The 17,178-nt window shown below is 41.4% G+C and overlaps 1 protein-coding gene and 1 pseudogene across 3 annotated transcripts in view; one reads left to right on the top strand and one right to left on the bottom strand.

Annotated features, from left to right (window-relative positions):
- Positions 1 to 17,178, bottom strand: part of CREB5 (cAMP responsive element binding protein 5) — a 439,335-nt gene that overhangs the window by 203,555 nt on the left and 218,602 nt on the right. The window lies entirely within an intron of this gene.
- Positions 2,985 to 4,296, top strand: LOC114114584 (small ribosomal subunit protein uS5-like; annotated as a pseudogene).

Below are 17,178 nucleotides of genomic sequence, written 5' to 3' on the forward strand. Positions count from 1 at the left end.
AGATGTGTTGATGCAGGGTAAAAAATAGAATGAAATGAGTTTGTTTGTTTTTTTTTTCAGAATCTGAGATGAATGTGATTTCTGGCAAGATCAGTAGGAGTGCAGTTGACACAAATGAGGGAAACATAAAGCATATCTCCTTTTGATATAGCATCGTGGTCTCAACCAGGGCCATACACAAGGATTCCAAGCTCAAACATCTTTAGGAATTCACAGATGCCAAGTGGGGAAGCTGTTCCCCATGCCTTACCCTGGCTCACTGTGGATGCTCCGTCCTCAACCCCTCCTTCCTCCTCCCTGCTGCCTTCTCCTGCTAGAATTCTCCCCAGTTGTCCATGTTTGGTCTCAATGCCATCTCCTTTTCTAGGCTGCCTCTCAATCTCCACCTAGAACTAATCTCTTCCTACCATGTCCTCATATCAGTTGTACCCCTTTCATGCAGAGCTATCAAAGTCTACCTCGTTTCATAATGATTCGGGCAAACTGTCTCTGTCTTTTGCTTATAAGGGACTGCTTCTTGTCATCTCCATGTCAGGGTGACACCAACACTGCATGCTGCTCAAAGGAGCCCCTTGATAAATATTCATCAAGGGAATAAATAAATATTTGTTGGTGATAATTAACCTGAACTGAGAACTTCATGGCCTCTAAGAAAGGCTCTGAATTTGTTAAATGAAGCACCGCTCTTTTTTTTGCCCCCTCTTATTCTTCAGGCTGTTTCATAACATCTCCTGCCAGGAACTGCTCCCACTATTAAATTATTAAGTGCCAGAGAAGCAGCAGCACCTTCTATGATTAAGTACTGAGTGAAACTGTGAGGAAGGGAAGCCCGCATTGCGCCTAGTTTCAGAGGTGAGAACTGTCGAGTTTATTTTTATGCTGCCTCTGTCACGAGCCAGTGTGATTCCAGTGATGGATTCTGGGATTGTGTTTTCCGCTTTCCTCCTTCTATTCACCCCCTTGACATGAGCCACTTTGGTTTCTTTGTTTATTTTAAATATTTTCTTCACTTTATTGAGAAAAGAGTTTCTGTTTTTTTCTTTTCTTTTTTTGGCTGCAATGCACAGCATGAGGGATCTTAGTTCCCAAACAGAGATCAAACTGGTGTCCCCTGCGGTGGACGTGTGGAGTCTCTACCACCGAACCTTCAGGGAAGTCCCTGTCAACCTGAACCACTTTGAATACACATACCCAGAGCAAAATTTCAGGGGCACTAATGAGAAAGCAGAGTCTATATTTCCTACCTGGAACCTGGGACTGTGCTAAAACCAGACTTAATGCTTGTAATCTATATTCACTCATTAGCTGTGTGGATGAGACTTCTCTTCACAAAGAACTGAAGGACAGTTGGATGAGGAGTTTGGAAGCAAGATCATTGATCAAATTTTTTTCTCTATGATTTGAGATTAACTTGATCACGTAAACAATTAGTGAGAGTTCTTCAGATGTCCTTCTAAATTGCTTTCCCTCTTAGGAATATTGTCAAATACCCCCGACACTGGCTCCTCCATGGAGTCTTTCCATAAGGAAAATTCCAAACTCATCTGTCAAGTACATGGACTCATTCTTATGGATGATATCAATAAACACTTTCAAGAACCCCAGCATCCTTTCCCCAACTCTCTGATCCTCAGGCTTCAAGGATAGTACCCCCAGGAAATCCCCTAAAGGTTACTGCTCACAATACCCACTTTCAAGCTTTAGATGTTAAAGAGACTTAGATAGCATAAAGCCTTGTTTAAAGACTAAAAATACAAATGAACTACTGCATTAATGGGTGAATGAATGAAATAACACATTCTTAGAAATAACACTTAGTTCTTCTTGGTCCTTGGCTCCTAAATATCCTGATGTGGACTTATAGGCTTTGTCTTATCCTAAATGAAAATCATAAAATATCTTCACTGAAAGAGACTTTAGTGATAGAAAGCCATGATCTCACAAATGAACTTATCTATGAAACAGAAACAGACTCACAGACATAGAGAACAAACTTGTGGTTGCCAAGGAAAAGTGGGGGTGGGGGGGGATGAACTGGGAGTTTGGGGTCAATAGATGCTAATTATTATGTATAGAATGGATAAAGTCCTCTTATATAGCACAAGGAACTATATTTAATATCCTGTGATAAACCACACTGGAAAAGAATATGAAAAAGAAAGCATACACATTCTGAACCATCTTGCTGTACGGTAGAAATTAACATGACATTATAAATCAACCATATTTCAATAAAATATTGATAAAATTATTTTAAAAGTCATGGTCTGATTTGTTCAAAGGAAATTAGGGAAAAACTGCTTCTCTGGTTGAAGTGTAGGTAGAGGCTCGGAACCTCCAGCTCTAAGAAATGACACAGTTTGTCCAGCATCAATACAGATCTCAGAGACAGAGCCTTGACTTCTGAGCCCCTGGCTTGTTTTTTCCTACTACATGCTATCTCCTTTTATGGATGAAGTGTTGTTTCTGGATACTTACTGGATAAAAGGACATTTCTCTGTCTCTAAAACAAATGAGCCATAGGCTACAGGAAGTTTTTCTTGTTGCTGTTGTTTTGCCTCTGTCCTCTGAAACATTTTATTTGTACATATTATATTCCTAGAAAAAGAACCCAAGGATTTTCCCTTCTTCATGGGCCCTGATGCCAGCTGAGGTTGTCGGTACAATGCAACCAAACTGAAGGGATGAGAGCAGGCTATTCTGCCATTTTTCTGGATCTTTGAATTGCGCATCAAATCTGGGGGTGATCACTCCACACTTGTTTAGCCTGCCAGTGAGGTTCACAGTTTTCCCAGCCATGTGATGATCAATGATATCAAATTCACCAGGGCAACCATGCTTCATTATCATAGTTAGAAACACGATGATAACTTTGGAGCATGGCTTAATAAGCAACTGGCATTTGCCGCTCTTTTCAGCATTGTGGATACTCTTGAGAGCATCAGCCAGGACATTCATGTGCACCATAATGGCAGCAAGGAAAGATGGCGGAAAGAGCTAAAGGAAGTTTTGAACTGGGCTTCAAGGTAGTCACATAGTTGAAGGTAGGTCCTCCTTACAGACGTATTCCAGCTACAAAATGAAGCAGAGATGATAGAACTGTACTTCACTATTTTGCAGTTTCCAAAGTAATGGATCTAGGCAAGGACTGTCAAAGAGTGTCAGATTCCTAAAGAATTTGGTGCCTCCCAACAGAAGTACTCCACATTGTCTATGAAGTACTCTTTCCAAAAAAATGAACTGGATGCTAAATCAAGCCAAGAAAGTCTAAACTGCCAATTTATGGGAAATATAAGAAACAAAGGAACTTGTTAAACTGGTAGCATAGGAATGGAATCAACAATACTCACAGTCTGCAAAACTCTACATACTCTTTAGCAAACAAATTTCAAGGCAAAAAAGAAAAAAAAAAAAAGGAGGGGAAGGGAGCAGAATGTGTTGTAAAAGCATCACGAAAGACACGTCAATCAATTTTAATGTATAGAGAGTATTTCAGTCCCAATTAAAATAAAGTACACTTGTTAAATGGGAAAACACCAAATGGAACAGACACACTGGGGCCCTGGAGTAGGAGGCAGCAGCCCAGTCCACATCACTGAGGTGGAGAAATCAAGGGCAAGCTGGGCTCCTGGTCAAGGACAGGAAGACCAAATTCCTGGATGAGATTTCTCTCTTCTCCATGCCCATCACAGAATCTGAAATCACCAACTTTCTCCTGGGGATGTGCCTCAAGGATGAGGTGTTGAAGATAATATCCACCAAAGCAGACCTATGCTAGCCATTGGACCAGGTTCAAGGTATCTGTTGCCATCTGGACTACAATGGGCATGTCAATCTGAGTGTTAGTGCTCAAAAGAAGTCATCATGGCCATCGTAGGGGTTGTCATCCTGCTCAAGCTCTCCACTGTCCAAGTGTGGCAATGCTCCTGGAAGAACAAGACAGGCAAGTACCACACTGTCCCTACAAGATGCCCACCTCCATGGTGAGTGTCTTTTTCCACCCCAGAGACACTGGGGTCATCTTGGCCTCTGCACTCAAGAAGTCACTACTGATGGCCAGTATGGATGACTGCCACACCTCGGCTGGGGGCTGCACTGCCAATCTTGACCACTATGATTCCATCCCCAAGACTTACAGCTGACCTTTGAAAAGAGACTGTGATCACCAAGCTTCCCTGTCAGGAATCCAATGACCATCTCCTATAGATTCACACCAGAGTTTCCCTGCAGAGAACTCAGGCTCCATCTATGGCCACCACTGTTGCAATTCTATATGAGAAACATAAAGTGAATTAATTAATAAAAAATAAAGGGCAAAAATCCTACGGAACAAATAAGGATGTCTGAAAGATGTTTAAAAACACTAAACTATGGGTGAATTTTTAGGTGAAAGTATGGTATCATGGTTGTGTGCTATTCTGTGCCAGGTTGCTTCAGTTGTGTCTGACTCTTTGTGACCCCCTGCACTATAGCTCGCCAGGCTCCTCTGTCCATGGGATTCTCCAGGCAAGAATACTGGAGTGGGTTGCCATGCCCTCCTCTAGGGATCTTCTTGACCCAGGGATTGAACCTACATCTCCTGCACTGGCAGGCAGGTTTTTTTTTTTTTTTTTATCATTAGCATCACCTGGAAAGCCTGGTATTATGGTTACTTCTCTTTAAAAACTTTAATGAACTTATCTTTCATACTTATATTCCAAATACTTATGGGTAAAGTGCTATGATATATAGGATATTGCTTCTAATAACCTTGGGAGTGGCTGGAAATGGGTAGATACACAAATGAAATGTGACCAGTTATGGGCTGATAACTGGTTAAGTTGTGTGGGAGGTCCACGCTGGGTCTCTTACCATGACTTTTGTACTTCTATAATGTCTGAAATGTTTGTGATTGAAATATTTAAGAAGTTTTGTTCACAATTAGAACAAAAGGTAGTTCTTTCTAATTGTTAAAGAAAAAAAAAAAAAAAGAGAGCGAGAGAGAGAGAGTTTTAGGCCAGGAATGGAAGGAATGGTTTCACATGAAGGCAAGAAGTTTTTGGAAATGAATGGGTTTCTCATTATGACTGAAGCATGAGGAATCTCCCAGAAGTGATAACAAGAGTATCCAATCTGTTCTGACTGAAGCTTGCTAGATCAGGACAGGCAGCCTGCTGGTGGTGAAGGTGGCATCTCATGAAAAAGGCATGGTCTCACTGACTAGGTCTTGATCTCACTATATATGTTGTGGGTGATGACAGCAGCTTAGCCACTGTTACAACTAACTCACAACAGGATATTAATAAGTTATATATTTTGCAATGCAATTAAGAAACCATTCCATAACAGCAAGATCAAATCTCAAATGGACAGCACAAATGACTGCCATACTACCCCAAAGCAATCTATAGATTCAACACAATACCTATCAAGCTACCAATGGTATTTTTCACAGAACTAGAACAAATAACTTCAGTTTGTATGGAAACACAAAAAAAACCTTGAATAGCCAAAGCAATCTTGAGAAAGAAGACTAGAACTGAAGGAATCAACCTTCCTGACTTCAGACTATACCACAAAGTGATAATCATCAAGACAGTATGATCAATGGAACAAAATGGAAAGCCCAGAGATAAATCCATGCACCTATGGACACCTTATCTTCAACAAAGAAGGCAAAAATACACAATGGAAAAAAGACAATCTTTAACAAGTGGTGCTGGGAAAACTGGTCAACCACTTATAAAAGAATGAAACTAGAATATCTTCTAACACCACACATGAAAATAAACTCAAAATGGATTAAAGATCTAAATGTAAGATCAGAAACTATAAAACTCTTAGAGGAACACATAGGCAGAACACTCTTTGACATAAATTACAGCAAGATCTTCTATGACCCACCTTCTTCCCAGGGTAATGGAAATAAAAACAAAATTAAACAAATGGGACCTAATTAAACTTAAAAGCTTTTATACAGTGAAGGAAACTATAAGCAAGGTGAAAAGGCAGCCTTGAGAATGGGAGAAAATAATAGCAAATGAAGCAACTGACAAAGAACTAATCTCCAAAATATACAAGCAGCTCATGCAGCTCAATACCAGAAAAATAAACAACCCAATCAAAGAGCAGGCCAGTGTTTCAGTGGAATCATTGTGGTATCCTCCTGGAGGCCAAAGAACTAAACAGATATTTCTACAAAGAAGACATATAGATGGTTAATAAACACATGAAAAGATGCTTAACCTCATTTCTCATTATCAGAGAAATGAAAATCAAAACCACAATGAGGTATCATCTCACACCAGTCAGAATGGCTGCCATCAAAAAGGCTACAAACAATAAATGCTGGAGAGGGTGTGGAGAAAAGGGAACTCTCTACACTGATGGTGGGAATACAAACTGGTACAGCCACTATGGAGAACAGTGTAGAGATTTCTTTACAAACTGGAAATAGAACTGCCATATGACCCAAAAATCCCACTGCTGGGCATGCACACCAAGGAAACCAGAACTGAAAGAGACACATGTACCCTAATGTTCACTGCAGCAGAGTTTACAATAGCTAGGACACAGAAGCAACCTAGATGTCTATTGTCAGACAAATGGATAAGGAAGTTGTGGTACATATACACAATGGGATATTTTTCAGCTATGAAAAAGGATGCATTTGAGTCAGCTCTAATGAGTTGGATGAAATTGGAGCCTATTATACAGAGTGAAGTAAGTCAGAAGGAGAAAAACCAATACAGTATAATAATGCATATATATGGAATTTTAGAAAGATGGTGGCGACGATCCTATAAGTGAGGCAGCAAAAGAGACACAGACGTAGAGAACAGACTTTTGGACTCTGAGGGAGAAGGTGAGGGTGGGATGATTTGAGAGAATAGCACTGAAGCATGCATATTACCAAGTGTAAAATAGATGAGCGGTGTGAGTTCAATGCATGAAGCAGGGCACTCAAAGCTGATGCTCTGGGGCAACCCAGAGGGATGGGGTGGGGAGGGAGGTGGGAAGGGGGTTCAGGGTAAGGGGTTCAGGATGTGCACCCATGGCTGGTCCATGTAGATATGTGGCAGGGGCCACCACAATGCTGTGAACTGTTGTCCTCCAATTAAAATAAATAAAATTTTAAAAAATGTCACTGTGCTTACCCCCAATACACCATTCCTGAAGCAGATCAGAATGCTCCAGGCTGGCAATCAGCCCCTCTGGATTCTAAGTAGCCCCCAAAGGATGCAGTGGCTTGCACACTGGAAAATTTATCTATGACCCTAAGCCACCCCCAAGACCATTTGTAAATTACTGCTTGAGTAATTTACAAATATTGAGATTTGATGACCTGAAGAAATAAAGGTTTCCACTAATGCCTACTACGCTCAGGCAATCAGTCACTCACTGGCAAGATCTTGTTTGAATGTCATGAAGTCAAATAGGTCATTAAATATGACAATTTCCGAAAGCGACCCAGGACAGCTAATGATCAGTCATCAAGCAGTGAAATCAAAGTGCATGGAGGGACCCCAAAGCTTACCTCTGACTTTGTCTTTCACAAACCCAAATCCAATGCAGAGATCACACTTCATTCAGTTCACATAAAGTCAAAATGATCTTTTATTCTAGGGGTAATGACTTGATGATTTGACACCTATGAGTCATAAGCAGCCCTTAGCGAAAAGCCCCGTGACAATGTGTTAGCTCACATTTAAACCTTAGTTATGTTTTTCACTCTGCTCCCAGTAGTCCCCATCTTCACTGCATCTGGGGTAGGGTTCTGGGCCCTGGCTCAGTGAGTGGACTCAGTTTCAGACCAAATATATTGCAATGAACCTTAAAAATTCACACATTTGCTATGAGACTTTCTTCAAGGGGAAAATACATTTTCAGTTATTTGGCCAAAACAAGCAAAATGCTCAAAATGTTGAAACAGGGAGGCCCCCACTATTTCATTACTGCATTGCTGAGGCAAAGAAGTGAAGACATTTTTCTTTGTGGCTCCAGTAAGCAGGCAGACATTTATCAATTGGGACACTCTACAATGGATGTCTAATCAGATACACTAGTCCTCTGGGTAATTCCAAATTCCTGCAGAGAAAGTTTGGCTTCTTTTCCTTAATGAGTGCATTTGGAGTATGAACTAAAATGGTCAAAATTTTCAATACATCTTTGAGAAGGGTTAAGCACAAAAATCCTGTTAAACAATAATGGGATTTGTGTGTGAAACATGACACTCTTTGAACACTTTTGAGAAAGTTGCTCTGCTCTTTCCCCTCCGACTAATAACAATTCAACATTATTTAACATAATCCTACTGACAGGTAATTTCTGACATGAAATTTATTACTGACTTGCCCTTGGAGGGCATGTTTCACTATTAATGTTTCCTTTTAAAAGCTATAGCATGCGTTAGATTCTCCTACAGCGTTTCCCCATGTTTTCCTTGGAAACCCCCATTTTCTGTGGTATTTTACACTGCCCAAGTCTGTTTTAACTCTGTATCCTTACATACACACAGACACACCCCTACTCTTCGGAAATATGAACAGAAATATACTTAACATTGAAACATTTATTCTACCATTATTAGGTTTAGCTATAACTAAATAAACAACATTAGTCATGTATAAATTTGAATCAGTTTCTTCTGTACCTAACTGGGTATGTGATTGAGCGAGCTAGAGGGCTTGACTTCAACAGGACTATGCCAGGAACTGGGAGTGCGGCAGACTGAGGCTGATATCCATATAGGGCCAGTGAGACCTGCAAGTGTCTGCCCTCATTGGTGCTTTCAGCCTTTCACAATGCAGGACATGTGAGACTGTTCAGAACACATTTGTGATTCTGACTCATCCAGAGAAATGATTTTTTACCTGGTGAGTCAGCATGAAGCTAGGTATTTCCCTACCTGTGCTAACCATACAAGGGCATTGCTACCTGGAAGGTTAGGTCATCTGCCCCAGAAGGAAACACACACCATCTTTGCTTTTTCTGCAACAGCTTTACTGGCATCATGAGCTCACAGGCCAGAGCTGATGACATGGTGTCCTTCCTTTGAAAGAGAAATGTGGTCTAAATGACTCGCTGGCTGGCAAAGCAGCAAGGAGACAAGTGAAAAAAATTCACTCATTCACTCATCCATCCATCCATTCATTCTTTCTTTATTCATCTGTAGTTTTAGGGAGGCCAGGTGTATTGAGTTATAATTTACAAATGCTAAAGTTCACCCTTTTTAATACTGCAATTCATATAGTCATGTAACTACTACCACAACCAAGATAAAGAAGACCTTCATCACCTCAAAAATCCCCTCGCCCCCTTAGTAGTTGACCCCTTTCCCCAGTCACCATATTTATTTAAAGAGAATATTCAGATGATTTACAACAGAAACACAAATTCACCTGCATGTTGTAACTTGTTCTTAATGTAGTGGCAAGATTTACTGGTAACGAGCTTCAGGGACCCTCCATCCCACTGGAAGTCTGAGAATGTTCTGGGCGAAACCTAGTGCTTCACAGTGGCCCTAATGAATAACCTATTTCTGCAGAGAAACACCCGCAGCAGTGACTCGACTAGGAGATTTCCTAAGCTTCCTAACTCTTCTTCCCCTATGTTTCAAAAGACTAAGGTCTCTTCAGTCTCCCAGCAAAGTCTAACTGGAAAACGCTGGGGATACATACATTCTCCCCAGCCTTGGCCCCTGCCTCTCCTCCCAGAGACTGATACACACAGGCAATTCTCTCTCTCTCTTTTACACACACAAACAACAGACACAACAACAACAACAACAAAAAACTGCCAAGACAGTCTGTCTTCCAAGGTGGTCGTTAAATCTCTAAGGCCACAATGGGACCTTCTGGGCCCAGACACATGCAGAAGCCTGGGGTGAAAATCCTCTACCCCGAGAAGCTGGAACTGATCCGAAGGTCTTGCACATTAGGGAAGAGTTACATTCCTAGGTTACTGGGCCATTAGCAGCTCCACCATCCATTTTTCATTTGAAGGAACCTTTTTAAAGGTTGAATTCTTATCTTTGGGAGGCCTGTAAATGCAGTTCTTGTGTTTTCATTGGGTTTATTTAGCCTAGGGGATTTAGGTCCCTCTGTTTAAGTAGTAAATTTTCCCCTTTGTGTAAATGTATGTGGTTAATATACTTAAAAATCCATCAGGCAAGGCTAACAAAAATGCAGCCGCCTTTACACAGCAGTTTTTGGCAAGAATATAGTCACTCAGGATGGCTGTGCGGTGCTTATAATTGAATTGTGGTCACTAAGCCGAATGCTATCAACTTCTGGAAAAACCCAAAGCCAGATAGCTCTGAGCACTCCTTTCACCACCTTACCTCTGGCCCCTCTCCTTGCTGCCAGCTCCTCCTGATCACCCAGCTGGCAGAGTGGGACGCAGAAAGAAGCCCAAGGTGAATAAATAGGACACACTGCTACAGTCTTTAAACACGTACTAGAAAAGATGGGTTCCAGACCAGAAAGGACAAAACTGAAGCCCTGATGGCATGAGCTGCAACACTTGGAAGGCCAGTGACAGAGAAGCTGCTCAAGAAAAGGAAAATGACAAAGGTCCTCGAAGATGCCCTTCCAGCTTTCAGTTCTTGCTTGAGAATAACACTAACCTTTGGCCACTCGAATCAACATTATCAGACACTAGGGCACAGATTCCAGCCCCCTCCGACGGTTGCCCTCACAATGGTAACCTTGGGTGATCTATAGTCCATTAGTTGATATTTTCTCTTTCCTTCTCTGACCCTACATGCTCACCCCTCTGCCTTTTCCCTCCCCAACACTTGTGGCAGAGCCTAGTCAAGCATGCTGGGTTCAGAAGCTGTGGGCTCTGACCATGACAAGCATGAAGCCTTCTCACTTAGCTACCACTGTTGCCAGTGGCAGGAGACCAAGTGACCACCATGCACCCCAGGGCATCCAACTCAACCAGGTGGCCTTGGGCCATGACAGATATGAACCAAAAGGAGAAAGCCCACTCACTGCACAGAGTTGTGACAGGAGAAAAGAAAAAACCCTGCCATACAACTCTCTCTTACCTAAACAGAGAAACAATCAAAACACACATAAGAGGGTTTTTCTACTTAAAAACTGTCTTTTAGGGAATTCCCTAGCAATCTAGTGGTTAAAACATGTGCTTTCACTGCTCTAGGCCTGGGTTTGAACCCTGGTTGGGGAACTAAGATCCTGTAAACCACATGCTGTGACAAAAATAATACTAATAAAGAAGTGAAAAAAAATGGACTTTTAAAAAACAATCTTTTAAAAGAAATAAATAAAAATAAAAACTGCCTTTTTCATTAGGCTCAATATTTCCTATCCCTCCCAGGCGCTGTGCTCATTCAACAAATACTCTATAAATGGGCACTTCTTAAAAATACCAATCGTGCCTAGGTTCTTTGGGTGCATGAACCCATCCCATATACCATGGAAAGCACTGAAGAAACACTTTGGACTCAACTACCATTCTAGACTAAATGCTGGAGAAAATGTGCTCCTGGAACTAAGGAGCCTAGGAGCAGGTAAACTAGAAATTGGTCAAGAGGGAAACTACAGGTGGTTTAGCACAAATGGCTTCAGAGAAAAGGACCAATCAGCTCATAGAACTCAGACCTAAAAGAAAGCTATGTCTAAAATGCATGAGTCAGAAGAGTACTTGTTTCTCAAAAGGTAAACACACAACCTACTACTCAAGAACTACTGTGCTAGTTCAAATTATTGCTCCTTTATGCAGATAGTGGTTGTGTAACTATCTCAGGTACATCTGAAAGGCCATTTAAAGTTGTACCTTGGGACTTTCTGGCAGTGCAGTGGTAAAGAATCCTCTTTGCAATGTAAGTGATGAGAATTTGATCCTTGCTCATGCAAGATCCTACATGCCTCAGGGCAACTCACCCACACACCTCAACCAGAGAGTCCCAGTGCCACAAAGAAAGATCCCATGTGTCCAAAAAGACCTAATGCAAAAAAGACACAAGTACCCCAATATTCCAGTGATGGAAGCAAGGTCCGATGCTATATAGAGCAATGCTGCATAGGAACCTGGAATGTTAGGTCCATGAATCAAGGTAAATTGGAAGTGGTCAAACAAGAGATGGCAAGAATGAACATCAACATTCTAGGAATCAGAGAACTAAAATGGACTGGAATGGTCAATTTAACTCAGATGACCATTATATCTACTACTGTGGGCGAGAATCCCTTACAAGAAATGGAGTAGCCATCATAGTCAAGAAAAGGGTCTGAAGTGCGGTACTTGGATGCAATCTCAAAATGACAGAATGATCTCTGTTAATTTCCAAAGCAAACCATTCAATATCACGGTAATCCAAGTATATGCCCCGACCAGTAACGCTGAAGAAGCTGAAGTTGAACGGTTCTATGAAGACTTACAAGAACTTTTAGAATTAAAACCCCCCCAGAATATGCCATTTTCATTATAGGGGACTGGAATGCAAAAGTAGGAAGTCATGAAACACCTGGAGTAACAGGCAAATTTGGCCTTGGAGTACAGAATGAAGCAGGACAAAGGCTAATAGAGTTTTGCCAAGAGAACGCTGGTCATAGCAAACACCTTCTTCCAACAACACAAGAGAAGACTCTACACATGGACATCACCAGATGATCAACACTTAAATCAGATTGATTATATTCTTTGTAGCCAAAGATGAAGAAACTCTATACAGTCAGCAAAAACAAGACTGGGAGCTGACTGTGGCTCAGATCCTTATTGCCAAATTCAGACTTAAATTGAAAAAAGTGGGGAAAACCACTAGACCCTTCAGGTATGACCTAAATCAAACCCCTTATGATAATACAGTGGAAGTGAGAAATAGATTTAAGGGATTAGATCTGATAGACAGAGTGCCTGATGAACTATGGACAGAGGTTCATGACATTCTACAAGACACAGGAAGTAAGACCATCCCCAAGAAAGAGAAATGCAAAAGGCAAAATGGCTATCTGAGGAGGCCTAACAAATAGCTGTGAAAAGAAGAGAAGCGAAAAGCAGAGGAGGAAAGGTAAGATATAAGTATCTGAATACAGAGTTCCAAAGAAGAGCAAGGAGAGATAAGAAAGCCTCCCTCAGTGATCAGTACAAAGAAATAGAGGAAAACAATATAATGGGAAAGACTAGAGATCTCTTCAAGAAAATTAGAGATACCAAAGGAACATTTCATGCAAAGATGGGCTCAATAAAGGACAGAAATGGAATGGACCTAACAGAATCAGAAGATATTAAGAGGAGGTGGCAAGAATACACAGAAGAACTGTACAAAAAAGATCTTCATGACCCAGATAATCACGATGGTGAGATAACTCACCTAGATCCAGATATCCTGAGATGTGAAGTCAAGTGGGCCTTAGGAAGCATCACTATGAACAATGCTAGTGGAGGTGATGGAATTCCAGTTGAGCTAGTTCAAATCCTAAAAGATGATGCTGTGAAAGTACTGCATTCAATATGCCAGCACATTTGGAAAACTCAGCAGTGGCCACAGGACTGGAAAAGGTCAGTTTTCATTCCAATTCCAAAGAAAAGCAATGCCAAAGAACGCTCAAACACAACTGCACTCATCTCACATGCTAGTAAAGTAATGCTCAAAATTCTCCAAGCCAGGCTTCAGCAATACATGAACCCTGAACTTCCAGATGTTCAAGCTGGTTTTAGAAAAGGCAGAGGAACCAGAGATCAAATTGCCAACATCCGCTGGATCATGGAAAAAGCAAGAGAGTTCCAGAAAAACATCTATTTCTGCTTTATTGACTATGCTAAAGCCTTTGACTGTGTGGATCACAATAAACTGTGGAAAATTCTGAAACAGATGGGAATACCAGACCACCTGACCTGCCTCTTGAGAAATCTGTATGCAGGTCAGGAAGCAACAGTTAGAACTGGACATGGCACAACAGACTGATTTCAAATAGGAAATGTAGTACATTAAGGCTGTATATTGTCACCTTGCTTATTTAACTTATATGCAGAGTACATCATGAGAAACGCTGGGCTGGATGAAGCACAAGCTGGAATCAAGATTGCCTGGAGAAATATCAATAACCTCAGATATGCAGATGACACCACCCCTATGGCAGAAAGTGAAGAGGAACTAAAGAGCCTATTCATGAAAGTGAAAGAAGACAGTGAAAAAGTTGGCTTAAAGCTCAACATTCAGAAAACGAAGATCATGGCATCCGGTCCCATCACTTCATGGCAAATAGATGGGGAAACAGTGGAAACAGTGGCTGACTTTATTTTGGGGGCTCCAAAATGCAGATGGTGATTGCAGCCATGAAATTAAAAGACACTTACTCCTTGGAAGGAAAGTTATGACCAACCTAGACAGCATATTAAAAAGCAGAGACATTACTTTGCCAACAAAGGTCCATCTAGTCAAGGCTATGGTTTTTCCAGTGGTCATGTATGGATGTGAGAGTTGGACTGTGAAGAAAGCTGGGTGCAGAAGAACTGATGCTTCTGAACTGTGGTGTTGGAGAAGACGCTGGAGAGTCCCTTGGACTACAAGGAGATCCAACCAGTCCATCCTGAAGGAGATCAGTCCTGGGTGTTCATTGGAAGGACTGATGCTGAAGCTGAAACTCCAATATTCTGGCCACCTGATGTGAAGAGTTGACTCACTGGAAAAGACCTTGATGCTGGGAAAGATTGAGGACAGAAGGAGAAGGGAACAACAAAGGATGAGATTGTTAGACAGCATCACTGACTCAATGGACATAGATTTGGGTGGACTCCGGGAGTTGGTGATGGACAGGGAGGCCTGGCATGCTGCGGTCCATGGGGTCGCAAAGAGTAGGACATGACTGAGCGACTGAACTGAACTGATCTGATACAAGGAATGAATTTAAATTAGTTCTAGTGAGGTGGGTGAACCTAGAGCCTGTTATACAGAGTGAAATAAGCCAGAAGAGAAGAATAAATCTTGTATATTAATGCATATACATGGGATCTAGAAAAATGGAACTGATGAACCTATTTGCAGGGCAGAAATAGATATACTCAGACATAGAGAACAGATTTATGGACACAGCGGAGAAAGGAGAGAATGGGAGAAACTGAGAGAGTAGCACTGAAATAGATATATTACCACGCATAAAATGGAAGTTGCTGTACAGCACAGGGAACTCAGCCTGGTGCTCTGTGACAACCTAGAGGGACGGGATGGGGTGGAAGATGGGAGGGAGGTTCAAGAGGGAAAAGACATATGTACGCCTATGGCTGATTCATGTTGATGTATGGCAGAAACCAACACAAAGCTGTAAAGCAATTATCCTCCAATTTATTTATTAAATTAATAAATTTATTTATTTAAAATAAATAACAGCTCTTCCCCATCAATTTAACAAAGTTTACAATATTTCCAGCGTAGAAAAGGCCTGATGAAGATAAATAAATAAATAAAAGCACATACTGAAACGTGATAACTCAGTTGGTAAAGAATCTGCCTGTAATGCGGGAGACACAGATTCAGTTCCTGGGTAGGGAAGATCCCCTGGAGAAGGGATAGGCTACCCACTCCAGCATTCTTGGGCTTCCCTTGTGGCTCAGCTACAAAAGAATCCACCTACAATGTGGGAGACGTGGGTTTGAGCCCTGGGTTGGGAAGGTCCCCTGGAGAAGGGAAAGGCTACCCACTCCAGTATTCTGGCCTGGAGAATTCCATGGACTATTATAGTCCATGGGGTTGGAAAGAGTTGGACACAACTGAGCGACTTTCACTTCACATATTAAAAAAAATAAAGTTATACCTCTGACATCCTGCTTTAAATGGTAAGCTCCAGGAGGTATTATTTGACTTTCTTGTTATAACCATAGTTACTGCATGATATACAGGTAGGTCATAGAGTATAAATGAACACAGATGAGTCATTACTATTGATTAATATTTATGCCAATAACTACAAAATTTCTCCTTTTAAATTAAGGTAATTTAAGAGGAAATGTAGAGATCCTATTCTTTTCACATTTGAGCCAGGCAATACTTAAGCGTACATGTAACCAACCATCCCTATCATTAACTTTTATTGATCTAAAGATTACTCATGCATCAGTCCACATCAAACCATCAAGTTGCCTCATGCGTGTGTGCATGCTCAGTTGCTTCAGTTGTGTCCAGCTCTTTGCGACCCTGGGGACTGTAGACCGCCAGGCTTGTCTGTCCATGGGATTCTCCAAGCGAGGACACTGGAGTAGGTAGCCACGCCCTCCTACAGGGGATCTTCCTAACTCAGGGATCAAACACACATCTCCTGCACCTCCTGCATTGCAGGCAGATTCTTTACTGCTGAGCCACTGGGGAAGCCCAAGTTGCCCCATACCCTCAGGAATTTCAGAGCCCTGGTTTTAAGAAAAGCAGTAATGACTTCTGCAGGAGTAAACAATGAAATTTGATTTTCTAAAATAGTTTTAGGGTCACTGATCTAAGTCCTTACATTCTGGCTTTTAACATGCTTGCGAGCTGTTCCATGGGGATGGAGGAAATCAGGAGCCAGGGAGGCAGGAAGACTGGGATTGATATCAAATGACATTTTAAAGCAGCATCCCTGACAGCCAAATTTTGCCTGGCTTTAACCACAGGCTAGTTAGCAGCTTCAATTACATAGCATTTCCTCTTTAACATTTCTCTCCCACCAACCCGTATTTTAAAACGTAGCATTTAATTTTACTGCCAAAAGGATCTTTCTGGCATTTTACTGCTAAAGTCCTATCTTTTTACCTATACTCCTTGACCTCCCCAACCTTCACTATTAAGAAATCACAACTGAAAGAAAAAGGAAAATATGAAACCTGTGAACACACATAAGGGGGAAATATTCCTTGCCCTGCTTTTTCCTAAAGAGTGAGGAAATACAATAAAAATGAAGGGCAAAAGGAGCTTGAGTGTGTGTGTGTGTGGGTGCATGTGTGTGTGTGTGTGTGTAATCTGTATGGCACAAGAGGAAGCCATATACGATCTCTCAGTGCCCTAATGTCATGCTTACTAAACAAAGCTCACGGCCAGTGACATTTCCCAGGAAATACCATGTCCTGTGCTGTTCAGTGTTGGTTTCAAAGGTCTAAGTCTGGAGGAAAACAAAGGAAGCTAAAGGGAGGAAGAAAAATTTAGTTTAACTGTACTGCTGTGAGCTCTAAAAGCAAGTCAAATCCCTAGCCCGCTTTTTTTTTATT

This window comes from Ovis aries, chromosome 4 (genome assembly GCF_016772045.2).
Source record: "Ovis aries strain OAR_USU_Benz2616 breed Rambouillet chromosome 4, ARS-UI_Ramb_v3.0, whole genome shotgun sequence".
NCBI classification, from domain to species: Eukaryota; Metazoa; Chordata; class Mammalia; order Artiodactyla; family Bovidae; genus Ovis; species Ovis aries.